The 15,626-nt window shown below is 41.7% G+C and overlaps 1 protein-coding gene across 2 annotated transcripts in view; it reads left to right on the top strand.

Moving 5' to 3' along the window:
• MYL9 (myosin light chain 9) overlaps positions 1-15,626 on the top strand; it is a 54,137-nt gene that overhangs the window by 23,567 nt on the left and 14,944 nt on the right. Inside the window, exon 1 of one of the 2 annotated variants that reach the window (XM_073606521.1) lies at positions 1,836-1,992. The exons of the other annotated variant lie outside the window; for it this stretch is intronic. The gene's annotated coding sequence lies outside the window, so the exon portion shown is untranslated. Of the gene's footprint in view, positions 1-1,835; positions 1,993-15,626 lie in introns of those variants that run through there. 2 annotated transcript variants of the gene reach the window in all.

Here is a 15,626-nt window from a genome sequence, read left to right as displayed (position 1 = left end):
AATATATATTTTTGGCTGAAAGGGAGTAGTGGAGCAGTATAGTTGGGCTCTGCTGATGTCGTGACTCTCTGAGAAGAAAAAGTGTGATGGGGCATTCTCTTATAAAATATTACCTTTAAAGCTACCCACCAACAGCATCAAGGAGGTCCCATAGACTGGGGGCCATTGTTATCTCATCTCTATTAAAAAAGAAAAGAGTAGTGTTTCTCAACCAGGGTCAATCATGAGGTTGCTACGAGTTCAATGAGCAGTGAATAACGATGGATTGATCTTACACCGACACTGACCACCAATGCAAGTGGGCATCACTAACCACTAATGAGCAATGACACCACAAAGCTCCTAGTTCACTCCCTGGTCCTCTCTCACCTCAACTACTGCAACTGCCTCCTCATTGACTTACCTCTACATAGGCTACCCCCGCCCCCCCTTCAGTCCATCGTGAATGCTGCTGCCGGACTCATACACCTTACCAACCGTTCAGTGTCTGCTTCTTTTCTCTTACAATTCCACTCACCCAACAATTTAAATTCAAAATATTAACTACAACTTACAAAGCCATCCACAACTCTGCTCCCAGCAACATCACTAACCTAGTCTCAAAATAACAACCAAATCGTTCTTTTCATTTCTACCAAGACCTCCTGCTCTCTAGACCCCTTTGTTTCCTCCATCAGGACTCTTCCTGAGCCGCTCCCATCTTATGGAATTCCCTATCCCAATCTGTCCAACTTAGTCTACTTATAGACGGTGCCAAAAAACCCATCTCTTCAGAGAAGCCTATCCTTCCTCCATCTAATAACTGTACTTTATTTTCTCCATCAGTTCATCCCCCACAGGTATTATCTTTTGTATCACTTGACCTTCAATTTTAGATTGTAAGCTCTAACAAGCAGGGCCCTCTGATTTTTACTGTATAAAATGTTATTGTAACTGTACTGTCTGCGCTCACTTTGTAAAGTGCTGCACAAACTGTTGGCGCTATTTGTATAATAATCTAAGGGATCACTTCTACACTGAGTACTAAGTTAGAGGACCCCCAAGGTTTTACTCTTTCTTTTCCTCAATTATTGTTCATTTCAAGTATACTATTGAAAATCATTTTGTAGAAGGCTGGTAAACAAAATAATTGGCCCTGGGTGTCAATAAGCGAGGTACACCACATTACCTATTCTTTTATTTCAAATATTCTTTAACATTATTGTTCATGTTAATGTACCATGAGCTGTAGGTATAATCATTTTTAGCGTGGGTTCTCCAAGAACCTAGGAATTATTTCAAGGGTTCCTTAGGGTTATAAAACATTGAGAGAGGTTGGAATAAAGATTGCACATTTAGATTGCAAGGTTTATGGCCAGCAGGCTCTCCCTGTTTTTTTTTTTTTTTTCTATGCTTTGAAGAATACAGCAATAGAAGTGAGATTCCTGATTAGGAAAAGAGACGGAAACTATAGAGGTAAACTTTCTCGGGAATCCCCAGAAATACCAGTGGGCTGATTTACCCTTCCAGTATCTACAGAAAGCTGAAACATTAGTTTTGAGTGGACCGACCATTTATAATTTATACAAGAGTTTTACAGAATTGTGGGAACTGTACTGTAGAAGATTGCTGAGCTCGTCCTGTACCATTCTCCCCCTTTGTACACCCACACACCCCATATAAGGAGGACTGGCAGTGTTCCCCTGTGTATACAGCCTTGTAAAGAGGGTTCCTTGCACACTGACAGAAAGTGGAGCTGAGAACTATATAAGGGAGAATATCCTGTGTTTGGGTTTGGATCTGCTTGTCCCACACATCTTGCATCCTCCTCAAATTCCTTCTCCTTGTATGGCCAAATCCCAGGCGGGAGGGCAGGCTGGAGAGGGGTGAGTGTCTTTCCTCATTGGCTGCCCTCCTTCTTTGGTTTTAGGACCCTGGGAAGGCTTACGCAGAACTTTCCTGTGTCCTGATCCACAGAGGACAGCTCTGAGTTGCTGACTTCTCCCAGAGCAGGTAAGAGAAGTCATTGAAACTCCCATATTAACACTTTGCCCTCTTCTGTCTCGGCACTTCCCTGCTTGGCTCATTGTCTCTGATCACACAGAGGATGAATACCTGCATCTGCCCCACCCAATCTAACCTTTCTCCTGTCTTTCACTGATATCTAATATAACAGCATTTATGATCTTTGCCTTTGTGGTTAAAGCTAGCCATGCACCAGTAGAATTTGGTTTTAAAAAAACTTGTTTTTTTTCAATTTTCTAAATGGTTAATGGGAACAAACCAAGGATTGTTTTCGACTGTATATATGAGAAGATTGGAAGGCTCAGGATGGACATTTTTTCTCAAATTTCGAATGAAATTGTAACTGTCAATGTGGTCCTCAGTTGGGAAAAGTTGTTTGTATTTACATGTTATACTACCTGCCTGGAGTCTGCATGTTCTTCCTGTACCTGCGTGGGTTTTCTTCGGGCGCTCCGGTTTCCTCCCGCACTCTGAAGACATGCTGGGAGGTTAATTGGCTCCTATCTAAATTGGCCCCAGTATGTGTATGTATGAATGTGAGTAAAGCCTAGTACACTCTGATAGTTTTTTCTCTTCATTTACCACAGTGGGCTGAAGGGAAAAAAAACTGACAGCTCAGGTCGGAGCTGCTGTACTAACAATCTGATTTTAGTGCAGCGATCTCCCCTGCTGTTCTATTGTGTTCTGACAAGGGGATGCATCCCGGCCAGAACACACCAGTCAGCCATTGGCGAAGAGCTTTTTCGGTCATGACCCTTCAACAGAAGCTGGCTGAACGTCTGGCTTCTGTCGGACCGGCTGCAGCACACATGGGCCAAATGTCGACTGGGTGATGCCGTCCAACATTGGGCCCATGTGTACTGAGCTTTAGGGACCTTAGATTGTAAGCTCCTTGAGGGCAGTGCTGATGTAAATGTAATGTGTATGTGTGTGTGTGTGTGTGTGTGTATGTATATATGTATATATAATATATAAATTGATGTCACTATATAAATATCTGTAATAATTTGTATCAATCGAAAATCAAACGTTAAAGTTCTATACATTGGCATAGAAGTCAAACAAAAGTTTTGAAGAGCTTTCTAACAAAATTCATTGACTCTATAGGGGTTGATTTACTAAAGGCAAACAGACTGTGCACTTTGCAAGTGCATTTGCTCCAGAGCTTAGAGAATGAGGAAAAGCTCCTCTGACTTCCATCATCCAATTACGTGCAAGCAAAAATGCCGTTTTTGTTTTTTATTCCTTTGCACGTGATTGGTTATTCTTTGCAAAGTAAAGCTTTACCTCATTTACTAAGTTCTGGAGTAAATGTACTTGCATAGTGCAACTACATTTGCAAAGTGCACAGTCTATGTGCCTTGAATCAATCAACGCCTATGATAGCATCCTCAAATGCTCTTACAAAGGATTTTTCTGAATTTCATACCAACTTTCAAACAAAAATCTGTTTGGCCAGCCAGCTCCACTGACATCAAAATACCCAATAACTTCAAAATTTTGCCAAGAACCGATGGCATCAGCAATTTCCAACTTAGGCAGGCCATACACGGTGCAAATTTCTTTCCTGCACCCATGAAAGAAATTAACGATTCCCTCATCAACATAGCAGACGCTAGCGATAATCACAAGAGATTCCAGAAGGCTGGTTGTACCCAAGTTTATTGATCGATCAACTTGGTGCATCCAGCCTGCCCATTAACGGTCAAACCCTGTATGGCCAGCCTTATTATGGCAATGACAGCTGTTTTCTGAGCAATTTTATATCTGATATATTTTTATTAGCTATAGATGGATGATGCTAAACTTTGCTGGAATTTTTAATGTAGCAGTGGAAAAAATGACAGCTCAAGGATACCATTAAGATTTTATGGAATATATGGTATAATGGTTGGATTTGGGAGTGATTGTGTGTATATGGGCAGCATTTGGCCTGTGCAGACACCTTAGATTGACAGATCTTGGAACTGATCTGCTACCTCTGCCTGGAGAAAGCCAATACTTGGGGTGTATAAGTGATAAACATGTATGCTACCTTGTTCAGTGCATGTTTATGCCACAGTTATCCTAAGACAATCATAGCGCAGTTTGATCTTTTTATCCTATACAAAGTTGCTCCTAATATATTAATTTACTTTAAAAATAAAAAATATTTATATTAAGCAGTTGGGTTTCTTTCGTAGGACAATTCAAAAACCACTAACGATCAGAATGTAGTTGCCCTTATCAACCAATTGTAATCTGTACCCTTAAATGACTAGAATGAATTCTGATTGGCTACGGTTTTCTGCATCATCACATTTCTTCCCCCTTCATTACAAACCCATATATGTACATGGATTGTTTAATATGAATATTTCATTCTAGAATTTTGTATGACTTTTAGCAGTATTAAGGGACCTAGCCAGGCCAAATGAAGCTGAAAAGAAACAAAAATTGTTCCCAACAGCTTACAGTCTAAACATGGCGTGCAAATAATTTCTGTTAGTCCAAATCTGTAAGAAAAAAGTGAAACAGACTAAGTGGACTGTTCACATATCAGCACTGCAGAGCAGTTTACCAGTGCACCTAGGGTACTGCTTGGTATCATTAAAGGGGTGGTACAATTTGAATATCTACATTTACATGTGATAATCAACCCTTAAACCCTGCATAGAGCAGTATGCATAAGCTTTACTGTTGGAATAGGTTTCAGATTTGAGTAGATTAGGACAAGAGGAAATGAAAAAACCTCTTCAAATTAATGCTAACCAAATGCTGTACAATGGAACTGAATGAGCAAAATCTATTTCTCCATCCACACTAAACAACAAGGATGGAGGAATCTCCCTTGCCATCTATTGTAATTTGACAGCTGACACCCGCTGCTCTCAAAATATCCAAACATTGGCTGCATCTGATTGAAATTTGAATACATTTTCCCACCTGGTTTCTTTTCAGATTTTCATATTGAAGCATGTGGGGTAAAATTGAAGCATAAGGTAAAATTATCTCTTGAGCTGGTCGTTCAACGTTTTTTCAGCTACTGTTGAACCAGCCACATTTTGATTCGTTTATGGCCAGCTTTAGCTTTTATGCAATAAATGTCCCCATTGGAACATTTTACCTCTGTTCCTGTTTCAGCAACAACAGCTGTAGTGACCATGCTGAATCTATCCAGTAAGGACACAAATACATGACTGGGGCTGCAACCCTTCCTCAACACAAGACATCAAAATTGCCTGTAGATAATTAGACTTTGTAGACTTTTATTTTATGGAGGGTTTGCTATTTTTTTACGGTTTTGGAAATCGGGGAGATTTTTAGGAACAAGTGTGAAATCGTTGGATGGGTTCATCTGATTTGATAGTGTTTTATGCCAATTAAGCACTACATCCAGATCAACTATTGGCCATGTTGTTTACCACTATCTGCTTGTGTATGGGAGTCATACTGTATGCATGGAGATACAAAGACTTTTTGTAATTTATATTGTGGTTGAATCACCCATATGGCATGCAGCATTTCCATATGCATTATAAGCAAAGGTACAAAGGCCTTTTGTATAATACTGCATGGGTGTCAACTAACAGTGTCTTTCATTACAAACATGCTAGGGGCAACAATTCAATTTCAGGTTTTCAAGCAGAGTAGGGATTAATCTTCATAATGTTCTGGGTGGTTACAGTGAAAATAAAAATTCTTAATTATTATAATTAAACTCTCAGAGACTGTAGTCTGTATGGTTGACAATTTTTCCCACTGCTAACCATAACATCAAGTCATTGGAGTTATTAGAGTTATAATAGTGGGTTTCCTCTATAATTAGTTGCTGTAGTTAAAATACGTGTGAGCGGTTTTACTTGCCAAGATATATATATATAATTCTGATTGGCCACTATTTTGATTCAGACACCCATGCCACATAGCACCATCAGGAGGATGACAGTGGTATTTACTATTGCTTTGCAGCTCCCGGTGTCCTCTGCCTCTTCATTGTACTATGGGTTCTTCTCTACTGTAATCCTTCTAAACAGCGACCCTTTCAGTCCCTAGTGCCTGCAGGCACATCAGCCTCACAGCACAGGGCAATGCAAAATGCAATAGCGTATGGTTTTAGTCTATGCCACATATGGAATTAAAGCAAGATATTCTGAAAACTAGATTTCAGACAGTTAAACTAGCAGTATTTGCCTTAATTATAGTGTGTTTCTCATATTTTCTGAACACTTCAAGGGTCCATTCACACTTATGTGTGCTAATATCAGAAATAAGCAAAAATTCGAGCAGTGTATGGCAAGCCTAAAGGTCATTGTTGGTGACAACCAATTGTCAAAACGATCAGTAGTTTCAGAAATAGGGGCAGCTGTTCCTATATGTTGAGCTTGGGCACACACCACCTACCTCCTAGGCATACCTATTGGCCCTTTTTAAAGGTATTGATCAAGAACGTGAGCCTCACTGGTGGTGGGACTCAATTTTACTTTTTACAGGAAAAGTGGAGACTTGCATATAATTCCAGCTGCCTACATCTAGGGATGTAGGGATCATTTTAACCTTTTTGTTTTCATTAAAGGTGATCTCTGCTGATGGATGGTCATATCAAACTCTCAACTTAAATTGCCCAACTTTGTAACAGGCTTACTTGTAGCCAAAGTAGGTTTAGATTGGCTGGTGTTTCTTAAAGTCATTTTTTACACCACTTGAATATTTGAATGATCTGACCTGGCAAACTCTTGCCTCCACCTTAAATTATTACTGGCAAAATCATGAGTCATGACTCAGCTTAATAATCTGCTAGAAGACAAAAAAAATTGCATAAGCTACTGCTACAACTGTATGATTGCCAAAATTGCCCACATATGGACAGACCTGCAGCTATAGCCATAGATGGGCTAACAAATAAAGAAATGTTGCCCATTCAAGCATCACCTATGACAAGAGGACGTTCACAAGCAATTTTTAGGGCACAAATATTTTTCAGCATGGAAAACATCTGTGGGAGCCACAGAGGAAAGGGAACGGACAGAGCCTGTAATAAAATAAATCTGTAGACTGTCATTCCATACTTCTCAGAAATACAGCTGGCCGTACACTAAACACATTTTGGCCAGTTCCTAATGAACCGGTAGAAATTCAGGCCATGGGAGGCCCTATGGGCACCCTCCCTCCCGACACCCTTTGATCTGAAAAGCAAAGGAGCCGAGCATAAAATTGTTGGGCAAAAATCTAATCAGCCGTCATAATACAATAGTTGACAAGAGGGGATTCCTCTATCCACACTGTTTGGTGTGAATGTGGAAATCAATAGATTCAGCTCGTGGGGCTAAGCAGGAGAACTATTACAGTTTATGGCCAGTTCAAGTATGCAGAACAGAAGTTTTGACTTCACATAATGCATGTTCTGGTTTAGAGTACACCCTGGAAATAAACAACATCCTTCGGCCAGCCATACACGATTTGGTCCATTAGTGGGCATGCTGAATGTACCAAATTAATCGATCTAACAACTTGGGTACAACCAGCCTGCTGGATTCGCTTGCAATTATCACAAGCGACTGTCTTTTCCCCCGCCCACTCCTGCGTGGTTGCAGGAAAGAAATTTGTACCATCTATGGCCTGCCTTATGTACCTGATTGATCTGCGCAGGGACAGATGAATGTGTTTTGCTGCTTTTCCATCTTTGACCAGCCTTAATAAATCTCTATACATATCAGAGCTGTTAGGCTAGTCATACACACACACACACGCAAATTCCTCCTTTCCCACTAATCAGCATGGGCAGACTGTAGGTTGAAGTAAGGACGGGTGGTAGGCACCCAAAGTGGGAAGGAACTGAGCTCCAAGATTTCAAGGAAGTGTATTGTCAAGAAAAATTCCAAACACATTGTATCAGAGTCTATGTAGAGCTTTCAACCGGGCAGAAACACTCACAGATGATTATGCAGTACTTGCGGGTGGCAATGCTTGAGGACTGACAGTACTTGGCACAGGATGCGGCTGGTAGGAAGTATGCAACAAGGCACTAGAAGCGGAAATGTTCCACACAGCAACAATAACAAACAGTCCTTATACTGACCCTCCTCCTCTGCGCTACACTAGGTACACTCTCTCCCTACCCAGCGGGTTCTGGTCCTAACCACATGTAAAATGCGCACCAACTATAGTGAGCCAGTGCTTTTTATAAGCACTGCCATCACTAAAGATGGCCACGGAGGTCATCCAGGGCAACAGTATCCAATTTGACAACTGCACACTCTCTGACATGTACGGAGGCCTAAGAGGAACTTTGAGTTCTTCCTGTCCTCCATTTTCCCTGCATGGTGGTCCTAGACAGCGCCACCTGTGTATGGAGGTCAACCTACACCCACCTACACTTGGAATCCTCCCCTGCCAGGTGTTGCTTTATGACAGCTGCTGCTCCTGCTGTTGCTGGGGCTGTGGTCAGTATTTGGCTGAGAATTTGTGGCCATGATTCTATCATTTTTCAAATCATAGTTTGGTGAGCCAAGTGGTGCAGACAGGGCCACCCATGGCTCAAATTGTGGCCAATTAAACAGTAATTGGTTGCAATTTGAGCTCTGTATGAGTGGCATCAGACTTGCAGGTGTGATCTGGATGCCCTCAGTCATTTTTGTTGCACAAAAAAAAAAGGATGCTTGGTGTGAGTGTTCATGTTTTTGCTTATGTAAGGAGGCGGGAGGAATGGACAAACAGCTCCTGGTGTTGCTTATCTCAGGGGTATCAATAGTGATTGACCAAGTTATTGAAATGGTTGGCTGGTTTGCTTCTGACATAGATTGGAGTCACCGAGTCTCTGAAAAATGGTTGGATGTCTACGAATCAATTGATGGCTACAAGTGATGCTGCTGATTTCAAGTTTTGCTCACTTTTATTGGTCAGTTTCAGTCTACCAAGGTGATTTTCTGGAAAGTGACTTTTCAAGCAATCCCAATAGTTTTCTCTGCTCCAAAGCTAAGTAAGTTATGCAAATCTGCTACTTTCATCATCGAAGAAGACCCTGGCAGGTCCTGGCACTCAGCGAGCTTGTGCAAAGATTGGACGATATCTCCAACCTTGCCATTCTTGGGGCGATATCTGCTTGTCTTGAAGTGTAATAATATACAAAGGCACAGAGTGGAGATCAAACAGGAAATGAACAACTATGCAGATAAAGATAACCAGATTCCCATCAATGGAAAGTAGCCACGCAACATGATGGTTTTTCAAGAGACTTGGTAGTTAAAGAGTGACTCCACTTTTGTTGAGAAAAAAACATTCCCCTCAGGGTGATCTATGTACATTAAAATGATTTTAACAAACTTTGTTGCAGATTCCTACCTTTTTGTTTTTGTTCCTCTGTGCCCCTGGGCTGAGTGAGTCTAATGGGAGTGGTTTCATATTTATCAATCAGCTGTGCACCTGCAGGGCACTAATGACGAAATCTGCAGGGTCTGCATCCCTTTAACTGTGATTTCCTACTGGGAATATCTCACCAAAAATGAAATTATTGTTGCAGGGGATGCCTGATATCTGACTTGTATCTTAGTGTAGACTTCTGGGAAAATCAGTGAGCCAATCACACAAGCAGGAAATGATATATCTGTGGGATGTTCTGTACACATTCACTACCTCCAGGTAGTCCTATTGCATTTCACAGAAAATTACAGAGCTGCAGATTGAAAAGGAAAGGTAATTTTTAATAACATTCAACTTCCATATGACTTTTGTCCGCAATTGTATACGCTATATTATTTTTTCCTTATTTCCTGTGTTTTTTCCCCACAAAAGTGGAGTTACCCTTAAAGCAGTAAAAAGGGCCAATGCAATTTTTCTTATGCTTATGCTTAATGTACCCAGTGTTTGTAATGCCGCGTACATACGACCGGACTTTACGGCAGACTTTGTCCGACGGACTTTTCGACGGACTTTATGACGGACTTTCCAAATAAACGGACTTGCCTACACACGATCAACCAAAGTCCGACGGATTCGTACGTGATGACGTACGACTGGACTAAAACAAGGAAGTTCATAGCCAGTAGCCAATAGCTGCCCTAGCGTCGGTTTTTGTCCGTCGGACTAGCATACAGACGAGCGGACTTTTCGACCAGACTCAAGTCCGTCGGACAGATTTGAAACATGTTTCAAATCTAAGTCCGTCAAACTTTTGAGAAAAAAAAGTCCGCTGGAGCCCACACACGATCGAATTGTCCGACGGACTACGGTACGCCGGACCAAGTATGCTGGAAAGTCCGCTCATGTGTACGCGGCATAAAGGTAAAGCAGAATTCCCTCCACTCAGATGTTTTGCCTTCTAAATGTCACTAGAAGAATCTGTGGAAGTATAAACCGATTCCAAGTATGGCTGGGATCACGTTAGAGCCTCTGAAGACTGTGATTCATCCAGTCAGATAGAAATATCTACCCCTCAAAAAAAAAAAAAAAAAAAAACTTTTTCCACTGACTCTAATAATGAGATGAAGCAGATATTGTCAGTTGGGGGGGGGGGGGTTTGCAAGCTTAATTTTCCTATAATAACTGATGCATTGTGTAAAGAAGCCTTAATGTGCGTTCCTGGTCACAACTGTTGATCCTAGCTATTTGGCAGAAGGGAAGAACTAAGACTGAGGAGTAGAGTGTCATTCGCCTCCCGGGCCAAAAAAAAAGTAGAGCTACAATACACCTTTAGATTTCACTAACGGATGGAGGAATCTCCTGCATCGGCTATTGCATAACAGCCACTTCACCTGCGTTTATCTGAATACCTGAACAATGACTGCATATGATTGGATGTAGTCACTGTTCAGTGGACAAATTTCCACCCAGCTCCTTAGGCCTCATGCACACTGGACGTAATAAAAAAGCCACTAGCGTTAGCTGTAGAAAGCTGTAGCTGTAGAATATGTTTTCCAGCGTTTTTGCAGTAGCGTTTTTCCGCGTTTTTTTGGCTGTAGCGTTTTAGATTTTTGAATAGCTGCTTTTTTCAGAGTTAGAGCGTTTTTACAGCTGAAAAACTCCTCTCAAAACCCATTAGTTCTGGGGGTTTTTTTTCCAGCCAGAAAACGCCCCTGCCAAAAACTGCTGATAACAGCCTATGTGTGCATGGACACATAGGATAACATGCTGGGGAGTTTATTGGCTGCAGAAAAAAACATCTGAAGCCAAAAACAGCAGCTGTAAAAACATCCAGTGTGCATGAGGCCTTAAAGTGGTTGTAAAGGCAGAAGGTTTTTTTATCTTAATGCATTCTATGCATTAAGATAAAAAGCCTTCTGTGTGCAGCAGCCCCCCTAACACTTACCTGAGGTCCCTCTCTGTCCAGCGATGTCCACGAGAGTCTCAGCCAACCGAGATTCTCCTTCCAGATCGGTTGAGAAACAGCAGCTAGCTAATCAGGGGAGAGAGGGGGTGGGACTGGGTAGGGGCTCCATGTCTGAATGGACACAGGGAGCTGTGACTTGGCTCAGGTGCCCCCATAGTAAGCTGCTTGCTGTGGGGGCACTGAACAGGAGGGAGGAGCCAGGATCACAGAAGAGGAATCCAAGAAGAGGAGGATATGGGCTGCTCTGTGCAAATCCACTACACAGAGCAGGTAAGTATAACGTGTTTGCTTTTTTTATAGGGAAAAAAAATAGACTTTACAATCACTTTAAATGAAAAGTTAGTAAACAAATCGATTTTTGCTGAGCCCGGTATGACATTATGGCCATCCAAAGCTTGAATTTTGGACGATTCAGCATGAATTGGGTGAAATTCAGGTTGTGTGGCAGTCTTTACAAAGCCAGGAGAAAACATTTTCAACATACCTGAGAACAGAAATCTGAAATAAGGATGACGTTTTGTTTTATAATGTCAGAATAATTATTAAGATGTCTTATTCTATAGTATAAAAATGGAGCAAAGGAAAAGATCTGTCACCCTTAACCACCAATTAGATTAATTTTCAAATCTGCAGTAGAGGTTGAAAGCTGGAATAAGATTTGTTAATGCTCATGTCACACTTAAAGCAGAACTTTACCCATAAAAAATTGATAAAAAATAGTGTTCTTTAGCAAGGAGCATGCATTTCACATTAAAGTGTTTGTTAATGCACTTATAAAAGACTATGCCAGCCCCTCTATTAGAGGCTGGCATAGCCGTTCGTCTCCTCCGCAGAAGCCATCCATCGGAGCTGTAAAGCGGCCGCGAGTCACGTGACCAGCCTGAAGACAGCTGAAATTCGGTATTTACAACACTGGTTTTTAAAAACAACTTACACGGTGTGCTATCCCAGCCTTTAACAGAGGGGCTGGCAGTCACAAATTTTAGTTTTTATTTTAGAATAATAGCAGTGGGGAGGGGCGGGGCTGGAAAGAGACCGAGAGGGAGATGACAGGCAGGAGGGGGGGGGGGGGGGGGAGCAGGCAGCGTATGACGGAGGGATGCACTTTGACCGCGGTGATCAGGGCGGAGGGGATACAGGAAGTGCAATGTTCAGAGTTTTTTTTTTTTTTTTTAAGTTTAGAGGGGGCAGATTACACAGCACAAGCACTGTGCTGTGTAATCTGCTTTAAGAGACCAGGATTTATATATTTTTTTTTTTTGAGGGGGGGGGGGGGGGGGGTTGGTAACAAACACTTTAATAATTATGCTACCAAAATTAATGTGTGCTGTAAATTGCCTCCGGCATTGCTCCCGTTTCTTCTTTCTGGAGGCTGCCATTTTGTTGAAGCCCAGAGCCCCTGAACAGCAGTAAATTATAAGGGGGAACTAAACTCAGTAATTTAACGGTTTCAAAAAGCAGTTATGGAAGGCCAGGATAGCTAACTGTCACATTTGCTTGTGTCCTCAGCCAATCTGTCAAACCATCAAATGGCTGGTGTCATAACTGATCACATGTGCAGCACCATGGCAGTTGCAGATCAAACAGAAGCAGCTTTTTTGGCTGTAAAGGATAGGAGGGTTTAGTTCAGCTTTAAGGCCAGCAGATCGGCCTCTACAAACTCGGCAGTGCCTAAAACTAGAGAGTAACTGAGCATGTGCAGAACAGGGTGAGATGGTGTATTATTGGATTTGAAACAGTATAGGCACTTACTTTTATTGTTTTACATAGCTATGCCTGCAAAAGGGACCAGTCTGAAGTGATATAGCAGGACTTTATTCAAAAAATTAAGTCCCACTTTAAGCCAGCATATCTTCTACTGTGGCATTGCTCCCTCATGGGACAAACCAGTGAGGTGTCACTCTTTCTCTGCTTCCATACTGTAGACCTAGATTTTGTAGTGCTAATGAGGGAGCAGATTCCATTAGAAAAAAAAAAATTGAATTTCCATTTTATAAATTCTGGGCTGATAGGGGGAACCAGATAATTTCACCCTGTGTAGGATAGTGGAAGGTTAGGGTGAAGGAAGATTATGAAGGATGGTTCCGTTTTTGTTCTTTTATTACTTTGAGATTCTTCTCAAAGTAATATGTAGCACTGACCCCCGAAGGAGCTGCTGTATTTTAATTGGGCCTGTACTCTGCTTTGTTACCCCTTTAATTTCTCTCAGTCCCTCTGACACAGCTGTGGTATAATATAGTGTGCAGTAAAAACCCTAAAGACAATTTCTCAATATGCAATGTAATATACCTTTTTGTCTTTACCTTGTGCTCTCCAGTCTCCACTTGGCCAATACAATGCAAAGGAAAACAACACCCACACAAAATGACTTAAATAAGAACTTTGTTTACTATATTTGCTTTAGTCTCGGTTCACACTGGGACGACTTGTCAGGCGACCTAGTCGCCTGACAAGTAGCGTCCCGTTCTGTGCAATGGAACCGTTCTAATCGGAGCGACGCAAGTTGCTCCGACTTAGAAAAAGGTTCCTGTACTACTTTAGGGGCGACTTGCATTGACTTCTATACAGAAGTCATTTTGCAAGTCGTGTCCTGGGTCGCCTGAGGCAGTCGTGCTGCCTCAGTGTGAACCGACCCTTAAAGTAGAACACTACAATAGTTGTACTGTCAGACCAACGTAGTGTGACAGTCAACAGATTTCAACTTACAAAAGTATTACACAGATGTAAAGTGTTTGAATTAGCTTGCTAGTAATGTCTCAATGGAAATGGGATAAATCGCAGAGTGAACTGATTTCACTATGAGCACTGTCCCATCCTTTGCACGCTTTGTAACTAAGAGGAGATTGAATGCTAATTCAATAAAGTATAGCACAACCTTTAGGGAGCTCCCATTACTTGATATCACCGTAACTTTATTTATTTATTTTATTTATTTCAGGTACTTATATAGCGCCGTCAATTTACGCAGCACTTTACATATACATTGTACATTCACATCAGTCCCTACCCTCAAGGGGCTTACAATCTAAGGTCCCTAACTCACATTCATACATACTAGGGACAATTTAGACAGGATCCAATTAACCTACCAGCATGTCTTTGGAGTGTGGGAGGAAACCGGAGTACCCGGAGGAAACCCACGCAGGCACAGGGAGAACATGCAAACTCCAAGCAGGTAGTGTCGTGGTTGGGATTCGAACCAGTGACCCTTCTTACTGCTAGGTGAGAGTGCTACCACTGCACCACTGTGCCGCCCAACTTTAACCTCCCTGGCGGTTTTCCCGAGTGTGGCTCGGGGTTAAAATTCAGGACCATTAGCGGTAACCCCGAGCCACACTCGGGATTACATCACAGAATCCTGGTGTGTCTTTACTTACCTTGTCTCCGGGATCCTGCGATGTCCCCCGCTGTGTCTGCGGGCTCCGTCCTCCTCCGAAGCCTCTCCGTGCCAGGCTCCGTTCCCTGCGAGCGGCGCGACGCACGGGGGCGGAGCCTGGCGGCAAATTCAAAAAAGTGTAAAATCATAACACACACAGTACTGTAATCTTACAGATTACATTACTGTATGAAATTATTTCACATCCCTTTTGTCCCCAGTGCTTTGTCCTATGCCCTGCATGCAGTTTTATGTTATATACAGTATACTGTTCTTTCTGCCTGGAAACTGGAGATTGTCCATAGCAACCAAAAAGTGTCCCTTTACATCAAAAGTGGCTTTAGACCAGCTAGAAAACAGCGATAGCAAATTAGAACACTTGCAGAATTGAGCGATAGTGAATCGTGGGGAAATTTATTTTATTATTAATTTTTTTTTATTTATTTTTATTTATTATATTATAATTTATGTTTTTGTGTTTCAAACTTTATCATACCCGGGATATCTACTAGACTCTTTGGACAGATTTAAGTGTGTTATTGTTAAGAATTACAGACCTACAATATAAAACGCCAAATTTCCATGCAAAATAATTGTACCGCTTTCAGCACCTAAAAATCCGAAATAATCATACCGCCAAGGAGGTTAATATGACAATCAAACACAAAGTCTTGTGTTTTATTAGACAGTCCTTCTTTTCTTCTTTCTTCTGCTAGCTACGAATAAAGTGAATTTGTAATCCAATGGTTTATGACTCCCGATAAAAGCAAGCTCAATATTGAGTCAAAGTTATGGTACAGCAGTACTGCAACTATCTCTGAGGCCAATGACACAGTACCAGGTCCTCAAAGAGATACAGGCCCGGGCCTATTTTTAGCTCAGTCTAATCCTTTGACTTTGCTTGTGGGGCTATGGATCCCAGCAACTCTGTATTGTACAGAT

The sequence above is a fragment of the Aquarana catesbeiana genome, linkage group LG12, assembly GCF_042186555.1.
Source record: "Aquarana catesbeiana isolate 2022-GZ linkage group LG12, ASM4218655v1, whole genome shotgun sequence".
NCBI classification, from domain to species: Eukaryota; Metazoa; Chordata; class Amphibia; order Anura; family Ranidae; genus Aquarana; species Aquarana catesbeiana.
Note: the sequence above shows the minus strand (reverse complement) of the source record. Positions and strands in the feature narration are given on the sequence as shown.